Source organism: Rattus norvegicus, chromosome 10, assembly GCF_021556685.1.
Source record: "Rattus norvegicus strain SHRSP/BbbUtx chromosome 10, alternate assembly SHRSP_T2T, whole genome shotgun sequence".
NCBI classification, from domain to species: Eukaryota; Metazoa; Chordata; class Mammalia; order Rodentia; family Muridae; genus Rattus; species Rattus norvegicus.
This window is the reverse complement of record NC_141543.1, coordinates 3,937,453-3,952,583: the sequence shown is the minus strand read 5'-3', so window position 1 is coordinate 3,952,583 and position 15,131 is coordinate 3,937,453.

Sequence of the window (15,131 nt, the reverse complement as noted above, 5' to 3'; positions counted from 1 at the left end):
AAGTGAATTCACAAAGTTACTGAGATTCATCTCATTAAATTTTGATAAATCTTTAAAAGTACACATATTACAAGAGCCTGCTACTGGGAACTAACTAAATTCACAAAGAAACAGTGTTTGAGTTCGTTTAAACATTGCTCTATCTTGAATAACAAGCTTATTTCTTGCGAATCCTATTGGGACCTATTGAATTCACCAAGACACTTAGATTCCTTTCCTTAAAATGTTGCTATATATTGAAAAGCACACTCATACAAGCATGTCCCATTGGGATCTCACTGAATTCGCCTAGAAATTTTGATTCCATTCCTGAAAATTTTTCAATATCCTGAGTAGTCCACTTATTACTACTGAGCCCTATTGGGAAGAAACTGAATTCACCAAGTATTTGAGATTCGGCTCAACAAATTTTGATAAATCTTTAATAGTATACATATTACAAGAGCCTGCTACTGAGAACTACCAGATTTCAGAAAGAAACAGTGTTTCAGTTCGTTAAAACGTTGCTCTATCTTGAATAAGATGCTTATTACATGCGAATCCTATTGGGAACATACTGAATTCCCCATGATACTTAGATTCCGTTCGTTAAACTGTTGTTATATATTGAAAAGCACACTCATACAAGCATGTCCCATTGGGAACTCACTGAATTCGCTGTGAAATTTTGATTTCATTCGTGATAATTTTTCTATATCCCCAACAGTCCACTTAATACTACTGCGCCCTATTGGGAACTAAGTGAATTCACAAAGTTACTGAGATTCATCTCATTAAATTTTGATAAATCTTTAAAAGTACACATATTACAAGAGCCTGCTACTGGGAACTAACTAAATTCACAAAGAAACAGTGTTTGAGTTCGTTTAAACATTGCTCTATCTTGAATAACAAGCTTATTTCTTGCGAATCCTATTGGGACCTATTGAATTCACCAAGACACTTAGATTCCTTTCCTTAAAATGTTGCTATATATTGAAAAGCACACTCATACAAGCATGTCCCATTGGGATCTCACTGAATTCGCCTAGAAATTTTGATTCCATTCCTGAAAATTTTTCAATATCCTGAGTAGTCCACTTATTACTACTGAGCCCTATTGGGAAGAAACTGAATTCACCAAGTATTTGAGATTCGGCTCAACAAATTTTGATAAATCTTTAATAGTATACATATTACAAGAGCCTGCTACTGAGAACTACCAGATTTCAGAAAGAAACAGTGTTTCAGTTCGTTAAAACGTTGCTCTATCTTGAATAAGATGCTTATTACATGCGAATCCTATTGGGAACATACTGAATTCCCCATGATACTTAGATTCCGTTCGTTAAACTGTTGCTATATATTAAAAAGCACACTCATACAAGCATGACCCATCGGGAACTCACTGAATTCGCCTAGAAATTTTGATTCCAATCGTTAAAATTTTTCTATATCCCGAAGAGTCCACTTATTACTACTGCGTCCTATTTGGAACTAACCGAATTCACCATATTACTCAGATTCGGCTCACCAAATTTTGTTAATCTTTAAAAGTACACATATTACAAGAGCCTGCTACTGGGAACTAACTAAATTCACAAAGAAACAGTGTTTGAGTACGTTAAAACTTTGCTCTATCTTGAATAACAAGCTTATTACTTGTGAATCCTATTGGGACCTACTGAATTCACCATGATACTTAGAATCCGTTCCTTAAAATGTTGCTATATATTAAAAAGCACACTCATACAAGCATGTCCCATTGGGAACTCACTGAATTCGCCTAGAAATTTTGATTCCATTCCTGAAAATTTTTCTATATCCCGAACAGTCCACTTATTACTACTCAGCCCTACTGGAAGAAACTGAATTCATGAAGTATGTGAAATTCGGCTCAACAAGTTTTGATCAATCTTTAAAAGTATACATATTACAAGAGCCTGCTACTGGGAACTAACTGAATTCACAAAGAAACAGTGCTTCAGTTCGTTAAAACGTTGCTCTATCTTGAATAACAAGCTTATTAAATTCAAATCCTACTGGGAACCTACTGAATTCACCATGATACTTAGATTCCGTTCGTTAAACTGTGGCTATATATTGAAAAGCACACTCATATAAGCATGTCCCATTGGGAACTCACTGAATTCGCCTAGAAATTTTGATTCCATTCTTGAAAATTTTTCTATATTCCGAAGAGTCCACTTATTACTACTGCGGCCTATTGGGAACTAACCAAATTCACCATGTTACTCAGATTCGGCTCACCAAATTTTGATAAATTTTAAAGGAAACATATTACAAGAGCCTGCTACTGGGAACTAACTGAATTCACAAAGAAACAGTGTTTGAGTTGGTTAAAACATTGCTCTATCTTGAAAACAAGCTTATTAGTTGCGAATCCTATTGGGACCTATGGAATTCACCATGATACTTAGAATCCGTTCCTTAAAATGTTGCTATATATTGAAAAGATCACTCATACAAGCATGTCCCATTGGGAACTCAATGAATTCGGCTAGAAATTTTGATTCCATTCGTAAAAATTTTTCTATATGCGAACAGTCCACTTATTACTACTGCGGCCTATTGGTAACTAAGTGAATTCTCAAAGTTCCTGACATTCGGCTCACCAAAGTTTGATAAATCTTTAAAAGTATACATATTACCAGACCTGCTATTGGGAACTAACAGAATTCACAAAGAAACAGTGTTTCAGTTCGTTAAAACTTTGCTCTATCTTCAATAACAAGCTTATTACATGCGAATCCTATTGGGAACCTATTGAATTTACCAAAATACTTAGATTCCGTTCCTTAATATGTTGCTATATATTGAAAAGCACACTCATACAAGCATGTACCATTGGGAACTCCCTGAATTCGCGTAGAAATTTTGATTTCATTCTTGAAAATTTTTCTATATCCCGAACAGTCCACTTATTACTACTGAGCCCTATTGGGAAGAAACTGAATTCACCAAGTATCTGAGATTCTGATCACCAAATTTTGATAAATCTTTAAAAGCACAAAATTACAAGAGCCTGCTACTTGGAACTAACTGAATTAACAAAGAAACAGTGTTTCAGTTCGTTACAACGTTGCTCTATCTTGAATGACAAGCTTATTACATGCGAATCCTTTTGGGAACCTACTGAATTCAACATGATACTTAGAATCCGTTCCTTAAAATGTGCTATATATTGAAATGCACACTCATACAAGCGTGTCCCATTGGGAACTCACTGAATTCGCCTAGAAATTTTGATTCCATTCCTGAAAATTTTTCTATATCCCGAACAGTCCACTTATTACTACTGCGGCCTATTTGGAACTACCCGAATTCACGAAGTTACTGAGATTCGGCTCAGGAAATTTTGATAAATCTTTAAATGTACACATATTACAAGAGCCTGCTACTGGGAACTAACTAAATTCACAAAGAAACAGTGTGTGAGTACGTTAAAACGTTGCTCTATCTTGAATAACAAGCTTATTACTTGTGAATCCTATTGGGACCTACTGAATTCACCATGATACTTCGATTCCGTTCCTTAAAATGTTGCTATATATTGAAAAGCACACTCATACAAGCATGTCCCATTGGGAACTCACTGAATTCGCCTAGAAATTTTGATTGCATTCCTGAAAATTTTTCTATATCCTGAACAGTCCACTTATTACTACTGAGCCCTACTGGAAGAAACTGAAATCACGAAGTATGTGAGATTCGGCTCAACAAATTTTGAGAAATCTTTAAAAGTATACATATTACAAGAGCCTGCTACTGGGAACTAACTGAATTCACGAAGAAACAGTGCTTCAGTTCCTTAAAACGTTGCTCTATCTTTAATAACAAGCTTATTACATGCGAATCCTTTTGGGAACCTACTGAATTCACCATGATACTTAGATTCCGTTCGTTAAACTGTTGCTATATATTGAAAAGCACACTCATACAAGCATGTCCCATTGGGAACTCACTGAATTCACCTAGAAAGTTTGATTCCATTCGTGAAAATTTTTCTATATCCCGAAGAGTCCACTTATTACTACTGCGGCCTATTGGGAACTAACCGAATTCACCATGTTACTCAGATTCGGCTCACCAAATTTTGATAAATCTTTAAAAGTACACATATGAAAAGAGCCTGCTACTGGGAACTAACTAAATTCACAAAGAAACAGTGTTTCACTTCGTTAAAACGTTGCTCCATCTTGAATAACAAGCTTATTACAAGCGAATCCTATTGGGAACCTACTGAATTCACCATGATACTTAGATTCTGTTCCTTAAAATGTTGCTATATATTGAAAAGCACACTCATACACGCATGTCCCATTGGAAACTCACTGAATTCGCCTAGAAATTTTGATTCCATTCGTGAAAATTTTTCTATATCCACAACAATCCACTTATTCCTTGCGGCATATTGGGAACTAAGTGAACTCACCAAGTTCCTGATATTCGGCTCACCAAATTTTGATAAATCTTTAAAAGTACACATATTACAAGAGCCTGCTACTGGGAACTAACTGAATTCACAAAGAAACAGTGTTTCAGTTCGTTAAAACGTTGCTGTATATTGAATAACATGCTTATTACATGCGAATCCTATAGGGAACCTATTGAATTCACCATGATACTTAGATTCCGTTCCTTAAAATGTTGCTATATATTGAAAAACACACTCATACATGCATGTCCCATTGGGAATTCCCTGAATTCGCCTAGAAATTTTCATTCCATTCGTGAAAATTTTTCGATATCCCTAACAGTCCATTTATTACTACTGCGGCCTGTAGGGAACTAAGTGAATTCACAAAGTTACTGAGATTCGCCTCACCAAATTTTGATAAATCCTTAAAAGTACACATATTACAAGAGCCTGCTACTGGGAACTAACTGAGTTCACAAAGAAACAGTGTTTGAGTTTGTTAAACCATTGCTCTATATTGAATAACAAGCTGGTTACTTGCGAATCCTATCGGGAACCTATTGAATTCACCATGATACGTAGATTCTGTTCCTTAAAATGTTGCTATATATTGAAAAGCACACTCTTACAAGCATGTCCCATTAGGAACTCACTGAATTCGCCTAGAAATTTTGAATCCATTCGTGAAAATTTTTCCATATCCCGAACAGTCCACTTATTACTACTTAGCCCTATTGGGAAGAAACTGAATTCACCAAGTTACTGAGATTGGGCTCACCAAATTTTGATAAATCTTTAAAAGTACACATATTACTAGACCTGCTACTGGGAACTAACTGAATTCACAAAGAAACAGTGCTTCAGTTCGTTAAAACGTTGCTCGATCTTGAATAACAAGCTTATTACAAGCGAATCCTATTGGGAACTATTGAATTTACCATGATACTTAGATTCCGTTCCTTAATATGTTGCTATATATTGAAAAGCACACTCATACAAGCATGTCCCATTGGGAACTCACCTAATTCGCCTAGAAATTTTTATTTCATTCGTGAAAATTTTTCTATATTCGAACAGTCCACTTATTACTACTGAGCCCTATTGGGAAGAAACTGAATTCACCAAGTATCTGAGATTCTGCTCACCAAATTTTGATAAATCTTTAAAAGCACAAAATTACAAGAGCCTGCTACTTGGAACTAACTGAATTCACAAAGAAACAGTGTTTCAGTTCGTTAAAACGTTGCTCTATCTTGAATAGCAAGCGTATTACATGCGAATCCTTTTGGGAACCTAATGCATTCACAATGATACTTAGAATCCGTTCTTTAAAATGTTGCTATATATTGAAAAGCACACTCATACAAGCATGTCCAATGGGAACTCACTAAATTCGACTAGAAATTGTGATTCCATTCGTGAAAATTTTTCTATATCCCGAAGAGTCCACTTATTACTACTGCGGCCTATTTGGAACTACCCACTTCACGAAGTTACTGAGATTCGGCTCAGGAAATGTTGATAAATCTTTAAAAGTACACATATTACAAGAGCCTGCTAATGGGAACTAACTAAATTCACAAAGAAACAGTGTTTGAGTACGTTAAAACATTGCTCTATCTTGAATAACAAGCTTATTACTTGTGAATCCTATTGGGACCTACTGAATTCACCATGATACTTAGATTCCGTTCCTTTAAACGTTGCTATATATTGAAAAGCACACTCATACAAGGATGTCCCATTGGGAACTCCCTGAATTCGCCTAGAAATTTTGATTGCATTCCTGAAAATTTTTCTATATCCCAAACAGTCCACTTATTACTACTGAGCCCTACTGGAAGAAACTGAAATCACGAAGTATGTGAGATTCGGCTCAACAAATTTTGAGAAATCTTTAATAGTATACATATAACAAGAGCCTGCTACTGGGAACTAACTGAATTCACGAAGAAACAGTGTTTCAGTTCGTTAAAACGTTGCTCTATCTTGAATAACAAGCTTATTAAATGCGAATTCTTTTGGGAACCTACAGAATTCACCATGATACTTAGATTCCGTTCGTTAAACTGTTGCTATATATTGAAAAGCACACTCATACAAGCATGTCCCATTGGGAACTCACTGAATTCACCTAGAAAGTTTGATTCCATTCGTGAAAATTTTTCTATATCCCGAAGAGTCCACTTATTACTACTGCGGCCTATTGGGAACTAACCAAATTCACCATGTTACTCAGATTCGGCTCACCAAATTTTGAAAATCTTTAAAAGTACACATATGAAAAGAGCCTGCTACTGGGAACTAACTGAATTCACAAAGAAAGAGTGTTTCACTTCGTTAAAACGTTGCTCTATCTTGAATAACAAGCTTATTACATGCGAATCCTATTGGGAACATACTGAATTCACCATGATACTTAGATTCTGTTCCTTAAAATGTTGCTATATATTGAAAAGCACACTCATACAAGCATGTCCCATTGGGAACTCACTAAATTCGCCTACAAATTTTGATTCCATTCGTGAAAATTTTTCTATATCCCCAACAGACCACTTATTGCTACTGCGGCCTATTGCGAACTAAGTGAATTCACCAAGTTCCTGATATTCGACTCACCAAATTTTGACAAATCTTTAAAAGTACACATATTACAAGAGCCTGCACTGGGATCTAACTGAATTTACAAAGAAACAGTGTTTCAGTTCGTTAAAACGTTGCTCTATCTTGAATAACAAGCTTTTTACATGCGAATCCTATTGGAGATCTACTGAATTCACAATGATACTTAGATTCCGTTCCTAAAAATGTTGCTATATATTGAAAAGCATACTCATACAAGCATGTCCCATTGGGAACTCACAGAATTCGCCTAGAAATTTTCATTCCATTCGTGAAAATTTTTCGATATCCGTAACAGTCCATTTATTACTACTGCGGCCTGTAGGGAACTAAGTGAATTCACAAAGTTACTGAGATTCGGCTCACCAAATTTTGATAAATGTTTAAAAGTACACATATCACAAGAGCCTGCTACTGGGAACTAACTGAGTTCACAAAGAAACAGTGTTTGAGTTTGTTAAATCATTGCTCTATATTGAATAACAAGCTGGTTACTTGCGAATCCTATTGGGAACCTATTGAATTCACCATGATACGTAGATTCTGTTCCTTAAAATGTTGCTATATATTGAAAAGCACACTCTTACAAGCATGTCCCATTAGGAACTCACTGAATTCGCCTAGAAATTTTGAATCCATTCGTGAAAATTTTTCCATAACCCGAACAGTCCACTTATTACTACTGAGCCCTATTGGGAAGAAACTGAATTCACCAAGTTACTGAGATTGGGCTCACCAAATTTTGATAAATCTTTAAAAGTACACATATTACAAGACCTGTTCCTGGGAACTAACTGAATTCACAAAGAAACAGTGTTTCAGTTCGTTAAAACGTTGCTCTATCTTGAATAACAAGCTTATTACAAGCGAATCCTATTGGGAACTATTGAATTTACCATGATACTTAGATTCCGTTCCTTAATATGTTGCTATATATTGAAAAGCACACTCATACAAGAATGTCCCATTGGGAACTCACCTAATTCGCCTAGAAATTTTGATTTCATTCGTGAAAATTTTTCTATATCCCGAACAGTCCACTTATTACTACTGAGCCCTATTGGGAAGAAACTGAATTCACCAAGTATCTGAGATTCTGCTCACCAAATTTTGATAAATCTTTAAAAGCACAAGATTACAAGAGCCTGCTACTTGGAACTAAATGAATTCACAAAGAAACAGTGTTTCAGTTCGTTAAAACTTTGCTCTGTCTTGAATAGCAAGCGTATTACATGCGAATCCTTTTGGGAACCTAATGCATTCACAATGATACTTAGAATCCGTTCTTTAAAATGTTGCTATATATTGAAAAGCACACTCATACAAGCATGTCCAATGGGAACTCACTAAATTCGACTAGAAATTGTGATTCCATTCGTGAAAATTTTTCTATATCCCGAAGAGTCCACTTATTACTACTGCGGCCTATTTGGAACTACCCACTTCACGAAGTTACTGAGATTCGGCTCAGGAAATGTTGATAAATCTTTAAAAGTACACATATTACAAGAGCCTGCTAATGGGAACTAACTAAATTCACAAAGAAACAGTGTTTGAGTACGTTAAAACATTGCTCTATCTTGAATAACAAGCTTATTACTTGTGAATCCTATTGGGACCTACTGAATTCACCATGATACTTAGATTCCGTTCCTTTAAACGTTGCTATATATTGAAAAGCACACTCATACAAGGATGTCCCATTGGGAACTCCCTGAATTCGCCTAGAAATTTTGATTGCATTCCTGAAAATTTTTCTATATCCCAAACAGTCCACTTATTACTACTGAGCCCTACTGGAAGAAACTGAAATCACGAAGTATGTGAGATTCGGCTCAACAAATTTTGAGAAATCTTTAATAGTATACATATAACAAGAGCCTGCTACTGGGAACTAACTGAATTCACGAAGAAACAGTGTTTCAGTTCGTTAAAACGTTGCTCTATCTTGAATAACAAGCTTATTAAATGCGAATTCTTTTGGGAACCTACAGAATTCACCATGATACTTAGATTCCGTTCGTTAAACTGTTGCTATATATTGAAAAGCACACTCATACAAGCATGTCCCATTGGGAACTCACTGAATTCACCTAGAAAGTTTGATTCCATTCGTGAAAATTTTTCTATATCCCGAAGAGTCCACTTATTACTACTGCGGCCTATTGGGAACTAACCAAATTCACCATGTTACTCAGATTCGGCTCACCAAATTTTGAAAATCTTTAAAAGTACACATATGAAAAGAGCCTGCTACTGGGAACTAACTGAATTCACAAAGAAAGAGTGTTTCACTTCGTTAAAACGTTGCTCTATCTTGAATAACAAGCTTATTACATGCGAATCCTATTGGGAACATACTGAATTCACCATGATACTTAGATTCTGTTCCTTAAAATGTTGCTATATATTGAAAAGCACACTCATACAAGCATGTCCCATTGGGAACTCACTAAATTCGCCTACAAATTTTGATTCCATTCGTGAAAATTTTTCTATATCCCCAACAGACCACTTATTGCTACTGCGGCCTATTGCGAACTAAGTGAATTCACCAAGTTCCTGATATTCGACTCACCAAATTTTGACAAATCTTTAAAAGTACACATATTACAAGAGCCTGCACTGGGATCTAACTGAATTTACAAAGAAACAGTGTTTCAGTTCGTTAAAACGTTGCTCTATCTTGAATAACAAGCTTTTTACATGCGAATCCTATTGGAGATCTACTGAATTCACAATGATACTTAGATTCCGTTCCTAAAAATGTTGCTATATATTGAAAAGCATACTCATACAAGCATGTCCCATTGGGAACTCACAGAATTCGCCTAGAAATTTTCATTCCATTCGTGAAAATTTTTCGATATCCGTAACAGTCCATTTATTACTACTGCGGCCTGTAGGGAACTAAGTGAATTCACAAAGTTACTGAGATTCGGCTCACCAAATTTTGATAAATGTTTAAAAGTACACATATCACAAGAGCCTGCTACTGGGAACTAACTGAGTTCACAAAGAAACAGTGTTTGAGTTTGTTAAATCATTGCTCTATATTGAATAACAAGCTGGTTACTTGCGAATCCTATTGGGAACCTATTGAATTCACCATGATACGTAGATTCTGTTCCTTAAAATGTTGCTATATATTGAAAAGCACACTCTTACAAGCATGTCCCATTAGGAACTCACTGAATTCGCCTAGAAATTTTGAATCCATTCGTGAAAATTTTTCCATAACCCGAACAGTCCACTTATTACTACTGAGCCCTATTGGGAAGAAACTGAATTCACCAAGTTACTGAGATTGGGCTCACCAAATTTTGATAAATCTTTAAAAGTACACATATTACAAGACCTGTTCCTGGGAACTAACTGAATTCACAAAGAAACAGTGTTTCAGTTCGTTAAAACGTTGCTCTATCTTGAATAACAAGCTTATTACAAGCGAATCCTATTGGGAACTATTGAATTTACCATGATACTTAGATTCCGTTCCTTAATATGTTGCTATATATTGAAAAGCACACTCATACAAGAATGTCCCATTGGGAACTCACCTAATTCGCCTAGAAATTTTGATTTCATTCGTGAAAATTTTTCTATATCCCGAACAGTCCACTTATTACTACTGAGCCCTATTGGGAAGAAACTGAATTCACCAAGTATCTGAGATTCTGCTCACCAAATTTTGATAAATCTTTAAAAGCACAAGATTACAAGAGCCTGCTACTTGGAACTAAATGAATTCACAAAGAAACAGTGTTTCAGTTCGTTAAAACTTTGCTCTGTCTTGAATAGCAAGCGTATTACATGCGAATCCTTTTGGGAACCTAATGCATTCACAATGATACTTAGAATCCGTTCTTTAAAATGTTGCTATATATTGAAAAGCACACTCATACAAGCATGTCCCATTGGGAACTCCCTGAATTCGACTAGAAATTTTGATTCCATTCGTGAAAATTTTTCTATATCCCGAAGAGTCCACTTATTACTACTGAGGCCTATATGGAACTACCCGAATTCACGAAGTTACTGAGATTCGGCTCAGGAAATTTTGATAAATCTTTAAAAGTACACATATTACAAGAGCCTGCTACTGGGAACTAACTAAATTCACAAAGAAACAGTGTTTGAGTACGTTAAAACGTTGCTCTATCTTGAATAACAAGCTTATTACTTGTGAATCCTATTGGGACCTACTGAATTCACCATGATACTTAGATTCCGTTCCTTAAAATGTTACTATATATTGAAAAGCACACTCATACAAGCATGTCCCATTGGGAACTCACTGAATTCGCCTAGAAATTTTGATTCCATTCCTGAAAATTTTTCTATATTCCGAAGAGTCCACTTATTACTACTGCGGCCTATTGGGAACTAACCAAATTCACCATGTTTTCAGATTCGGCTCAACAAATTTTGATAAATTTTAAAGAAACATATTACAAGAGCCTGCTACTGGGAACTAACTGAATTCACAAAGAAACAGTGTTTCAGTTCGTTAAAACGTTGCTCTATCTTTAATAACAAGCTTATTACTTGTGAATCCTATGGGAGATCTACTGAATTCACCATGGTACTTAGAATCCGTTCCTTAAAATGTTGCTATATATTGAAAAGCACACTCATACAAGCATGTCCCATTGGGAACTCACTGAATTCGCCTAGAAATTTTGATTCCAATCGTGAAAATTTTTCTATATGCGAACAGTCCTCTTATTACTACTGCGGCCTATTGGTAACTAAGTGAATTCACCAAGTTCCTGACATTCGGCTCACCAAAGTTTGATAAATCTTTAAAAGTATACATATTACAAGTCCTGCTACTGGGAACTAACTGAATTCACAAAGAAACAGTGTTTCAGTTCGTTAAAACGTTGCTCTATCTTCAATAACAAGCTTATTACATGCGGATCCTATTGGGAACCTATTGAATTTACCAAGATACTTAGATTCCGTTCCTTAATATGTTGCTATATATTGAAAAGCACACTCATACAAGCATGTACCATTGGGAACTCCCTGAATTCGCCTAGAAATTTTGATTTCATTCGTGAAAATTTTTCTATATCCCGAACAGTCCACTTATTACTACTGAGCCCTATTGGGAAGAAACTGAATTCACCAAGTATCTGAGATTCTGCTCACCAAAGTTTGATAAATCTTTAAAAGCACAAAATTACAAGAGCCTGCTACTTGGAACTAACTGAATTCACAAAGAAACACTGTTTCAGTTCGTTAAAACGTTGCTCTATCTTGTATGACAAGCTTATTACATGCTAATCCTTTTGGGAACCTACTGAATTCAACATGATTCTTAGAATCCGTTCCTTAAAATGTTGCTATATATTGAAAAGCACACTCATACAAGCGTGTCCCATTGGGAACTCACTAATTAGCCTAGAAATTGTGATTCCATTCGTGAAAATTTTCTATATCCCGAACAGTCCACTTATTACTACTGCGGCCTATTTGGAACTACCCGAATTCACGAACTTACTGAGATTCGGCTCAGGAAATTTTGATAAATCTTTAAACGTACACATATTACAAGAGCCTGCTACTGGGAACTAACTAAATTCACAAAGAAACAGTGTTTGAGTTCGTTAAAACGTTGCTCTATCTTGAATAACAAGCTTATTACTTGTGAATCCTATTGGGACCTACTGAATTCACCATGATACTTAGATTCTGTTCCTTAAAATGTTGCTATATATTGAAAAGCACACTCATACAAGCATGTCCCATTGGGAACTCACTGAATTCGCCTAGAAATTTTGATTCCATTCCTGAAAATTTTTCTATATCCCGAACAGTCCACTTATTACTACTGAGCCCTACTGGAAGAAACTGAATTCACGAAGTATGTGAGATTCGGCTCAACAAATTTTGATAAATCTTTAAAAGTATACATATTACAAGAGCCTGCTACTGGGAACTAACTGAATTCACAAAGAAACAGTGCTTCAGTTCGTTAAAACGTTGCTCTATCTTGAATAACATGCTTATTAAATGCGAATCCTATTGGGAACCTACTGAATTCACCATGATACTTAGATTCCGTTCGTTAAACTGTTGCTATATATTGAAAAGCAGACTCATACAAGCATGTCCCATTGGGAACTCACTGAATTCGCCTAGAAATTTTTATTCCATTTGTAAAAATTTTTCTATATCCCGAAGAGTCCACTTATTGCTACTGCGGCCTATTGGGAACTAACTTAATTCACCATGTTACTCAGATTCGGCTCACCAAATTTTGAAAATCTTTAAAAGTACACATATTAAAAGAGCCTGCTACTGGGAACTAACTGAATTCACAAAGAAACAGTGATTCACTTCGTTAAAACGTTGCTCTATCTTGAATAACAAGCTTATTACATGCGAATACTATTGGGAACCTATTGAATTCACCATGATACTTAGAATCCGTTCCTTAACATGTTGCTATATATTGAAATGCACACTCATAGAAGCATGTCCCATTGGGAACTCACTGAATTCGCCTAGAAATTTCGATTTCATTAGTGAAAATTTTTCTATATCCCGAAAAGTCCACTTATTACTACTGAGCCCTATTTGGAAAAAACTCAATTTACCAAGTATCTGAGATTCTGCTCACCAAATTTTGATAAATCTTTGAAAGCACACATATTAAAAGATCCTGCTACTGGGAACTAACTAAATTCACAAAGAAACAGTATTTGAGTACGTTAAAACGTTGCTCTATCTTGAATAACAAGATTATTACTTGTGAATCCTATTGGGACCTACTGAATTCACCATGATACTTAGATTCCGTTCCTTAAAATGTTGCTATATATTGAAAAGCACACTCATACAAGCATGTCCCATTGGGAACTCACTGAATTCGCCTAGAAATTTTCATTCCTTTCCTGAAAATTTTTCTATATCTCGAACAGTCCACTTATTACTACTGAGCCCTATTGGGAAGAAACTGAATTCACGAAGTATGTGAGATTCGGCTCAACAAATTTTGATAAATCTTTAAATGTATACATATTACAAGAGCCTGCTACTGGGAACTAACTGAATTCACAAAGAAACAGTGTTTCAGTTCGTTAAAACATTGATCTATCTTGAATAACAAGCTTATTAAATGCGAATCCTATTGGGAACCTACTGAATTCACCATGATACTTAGATTCCGTTCATTAAACTGTTGCTATGTATTGAAAAGCACACTCATACAACCATGTCCTATTGGGAACTCCCTGAATTCGCCTAGATATTTTGATTCCATTCTTGAAATATTTTCTATATTCCGAAGAGTCCACTTATTACTACTGCGGCCTATTGGGAACTAACCAAATTCACCATGTTACTCAGATTCGGCTCACCAAATTTTGATAAATTTTAAAGGAAACATATTACAAGAGCCTGCTACTGGGAACTAACTGAATTCACAAAGAAACAGTGTTTGAGTTGGTTAAAACATTGCTCTATCTTGAAAACAAGCTTATTAGTTGCGAATCCTATTGGGACCTATGGAATTCACCATGATACTTAGAATCCGTTCCTTAAAATGTTGCTATATATTGAAAAGATCACTCATACAAGCATGTCCCATTGGGAACTCAATGAATTCGGCTAGAAATTTTGATTCCATTCGTAAAAATTTTTCTATATGCGAACAGTCCACTTATTACTACTGCGGCCTATTGGTAACTAAGTGAATTATCAAAGTTCCTGACATTCGGCTCACCAAAGTTTGATAAATCTTTAAAAGTATACATATTACCAGACCTGCTATTGGGAACTAACAGAATTCACAAAGAAACAGTGTTTCAGTTCGTTAAAACTTTGCTCTATCTTCAATAACAAGCTTATTACATGCGAATCCTATTGGGAACCTATTGAATTTACCAAAATACTTAGATTCCGTTCCTTAATATGTTGCTATATATTGAAAAGCACACTCATACAAGCATGTACCATTGGGAACTCCCTGAATTCGCCTAGAAATTTTGATTTCATTCTTGAAAATTTTTCTATATCCCGAACAGTCCACTTATTACTACTGAGCCCTATTGGGAAGAAACTGAATTCACCAAGTATC